At 40.6% G+C, this 3,390-nt stretch overlaps 1 pseudogene; it reads right to left on the bottom strand.

Moving 5' to 3' along the window:
* Positions 1–1,255: 1,255 nt before the first annotated feature.
* On the bottom strand, positions 1,256–2,900 carry LOC104845740 (calcium homeostasis modulator protein 6-like; annotated as a pseudogene).
* Positions 2,901–3,390: the final 490 nt, after the last annotated feature.

Below are 3,390 nucleotides of genomic sequence, written 5' to 3'. Positions count from 1 at the left end.
TGCCTCCCCCCCGCCCAAATGTGTGTATCAATTCGCCTGGGCCAGGATTTCCAGCATTGTGTTGTTGTGCTCCATTTCATGATTGTAATTTTACATTAAGAGTATTAGGGTGGGATTGTAACACCATCCTTACTCAGGTCACCTCCTTGATGGAAGGTAAAGGGATTTTCCCTGGGATGTGACCTGCACCACCTTTCATCTTTCAAGAGATAAAAGGAAAGGGAAGCAAGCAGAGAGTTGGGGACCTCATACCATCAAGAAAGCAGTGCCAGCAGTAGAGCGCATCCTTTGGATAAGAGGTCCCTGCGTGAAGAAGCTCCTAGTCCAGGGGAACACTGATGAGACGGCCGACAGAGAGAAAGGCTTCCCCTGGAGCTGACACCTTGAATTTGGACTTTTAGACTGCTTTACTGTGAAGAAATAAATTTCTCTTTGTTAAAACCATCTGCTTGTGGTATTTCTGTTATAGCAGCACTAGATAACTAAGACACCAACTGAAATGTTCTTCTCCCTACTACTCTACAGAGATTTCCCCCACTCCTCCCTGGTCTAAGCTAAATCACTTCACAATTTGTATTTCCCTGTTTTTTGTATGGTAAGGGTTGTATCTGACACCCCCATTTTGTTGAAGCTGTGTGATGACTACGTGGGTGTCCATAATACCGTGCTACCTACTTTTTGTGTATACTTGAAATTTAACACAACAAATAGCTTTAAAATATTTCCTCCAATCCTAAAAACCAAATACAAGTTATTGCCTGCAATTTTCCTAAAATAGTTTTTCAAATTTTGGATTTAAAATATTTTACTTTCCTTTTCAAGATGAATTTTTGTATTTCTGTTTAGCAACCTAAAATGTCATAAAATGCCAGTGTTTTTCAGTTTTGAGTAAGGTATTGTCTACAAGAAGGTGAACTTGAAATTAGCAGGTCTGCAGTTTAATTGCTGTTTCACCATTTCGCTATTAATGTCCCTTATTTGAAAGCAGGATTGTTATTCAGTGGAAAGGACACTAGACAAAGAATATAAGACTTCTGATCTAGTTCTAGTCTGTCCCTTTGAATGAATCCATGAACCTTGCTTTTTTTAAAAATTAATATAACAGAGAGGTTCACTTCTAAATTATTATTTCAGAATTAAAATACTATGTCTTCATAATGTGGAAGGAAAAAAGCAGTCATAAGCAATAATAATGTTTATTTTTTAAAAATGAAGCAATAGTTCCGAGGAGTTTTTTTCTTTTTCATTTCTAAGGTCATACCTCAGCAGTGGTGTTTCCACCAAACGAACACACAAAGCCAAGAACGGGAAACAAGGCTTCTCCTTCTGCAGATCTGATACTCTGACTCTTCTCTTTTCTGTTAACATATTTGTGCAATATGCTGTAGTACTGCTCCTTGGGGTTGAAAGTATATAGTGATGAAATCTGCTGTCTGGGATGTAGTGTTCCTTTGGACATGAGCCCTCGAAGAAACTTTTAACATTATCTTCTGCCAATATGGTTGCATGCTCTGTGGCTTGAGTTTTAAGGATCTTCTGTTCCTGTTCCAAACAGATTTTCCAGAATTTCAGCTGCAGAACACTAACTGTAGGTAGGCATCGGGAGAGAGATGGAAAAATCAGAAGGAAGGTGATAACAATTGCTATCAGAATCCAGCCCAGCACTTTAGGGATATGTGCCAAAATAGAAAGTTACTCACATTTTTCATAAGAAATTAAAAAATTTTCATATAGTAGTTCACCTGTTATGACAGTGAGCAAACAACAGTTTTAGGATGTCATCCCTTAAGGGGAAGGAGTCACAGTAATCTTGCCCCCAATACAATTGCTTGCTTGGAAAGTCAGTCATATTCCCAGTCATGTCAAGATCTCAGACAGGAGTCTCTATGTTTGTCACTCCTATAGAACTCAAACCATGTGGATTTTCTGCATCTCCCATGAAAGAAATGTTCATTTTAAAGAATCTCTGGGCTTTACAAGCCCAGAAGCAGTATAGGGTTGTGGTTTTCCAGCTGGGCAGATCCCTTTTGTTGCGACAATTCTTTGGCTTTCTCCTGCTAGAGAAACAATGTTACCTAGACTCAGTGTATTCGCTATCAAATGGAAATAAGAATACCCTGACAGGATTGTTGTGAGACATAAAAGAACAATGCAGGAGGTGAAGCCCCTAGAGTAGTATCTGGCACAGAGTAGGTGCTCACCCTACATGAGTGTCTTTCTTTTTATAGGTTTTATTTTGATATTCGCCTTGTGGGCTCATTAGAAGCAAGTAGCCTTCCTAGTTCTCTTAGGGTGTCCTATGCCTGGGGAAAGATGGTCTTTCTGATCTTATGTAAGTGTGATCCCATCTCCCCTAACCATGCTGCAGAAGCTTGCCTTTTCTCCATCTCCCTCCCTCCTTTCGACCCTGCACACCCTGACCCTCATTTGCAGGCCACTGACCTGCTGCTGTGCCCAGAGCTCCTTGAGAAGATTCTGCAGGTCAGAAGCATTGGGTTGATTGCAGGGCATAAGAGGCCCCCCTCCTTATGCAGGGCACCTTGGGCCCTCTACTCTGAGACTACAACAGGGGTCCTCGGACAGTTCTGGCTCCCTGCAAATTTGCAGCAAAGCTACGTGTTTGAAGAGAATAACTTCTGTTGTTGTTGTTAGGTACTGTCCAGCCAATTCCAATTCATAGCAACTGTATGTACAATAGAACAAAACACTGTCAGGTCCTGCACCATCCTCACAATCTTTGTTACGCATGATGCCATTGTTGCAGCCACTGTGTCAATTCATTTTATTCATGGTCTTTTTCTTTCACTAGGACCCTCTACTTTACCAAGCATGGTGTCCTCCTCCAGAGACAGATCCCGTCTGATAACATGTCCACAGTATGTGAGACGAAGTTTAGTCATCCTTGCTTCTAAAGAGCATTCTGGTTGTTCTTTCAAGAAAGATTTGTTCATTCTGTTGGCAGTTCATGGTATATTCAATATTCTTCAGCAACACCACAACTCAAAGGCGTCAATTCTTCTTTGGTCTTCCTTATTCATTGTCAAACTTTTGCATGCATATGAGGCAATCGAAAATACCATAGCTTTGGGTCAGGTGCACCTTAGTCCTCAAAGTGACAACCTTTCTTTTTAACACTTAAAGAGGCCTTTTGCAGCAGATTTGCCCAATGCAATGCCTGATTTGATTTCTTGACTGCTGCTTCCACTGGTGTTGATTTGGATACAAGTAAAATGAAATCCTTGCTGGCTTCAATCTTTTCTCCACTTACTGTGATGTTGCTTATTGGTCCAGTTGTGAGGATTTTTGTTTTCATTATTTTAAGGTGTAATCCATACTGAAGGCTGTGGTCCTTGATCTTCATCAGTAAGTGCTTCAAGTCTTCTTCATTTT

Source organism: Loxodonta africana, chromosome 1 (assembly GCF_030014295.1).
Source record: "Loxodonta africana isolate mLoxAfr1 chromosome 1, mLoxAfr1.hap2, whole genome shotgun sequence".
NCBI classification, from domain to species: domain Eukaryota; kingdom Metazoa; phylum Chordata; class Mammalia; order Proboscidea; family Elephantidae; genus Loxodonta; species Loxodonta africana.
Note: the sequence above shows the minus strand (reverse complement) of the source record. Positions and strands in the feature narration are given on the sequence as shown.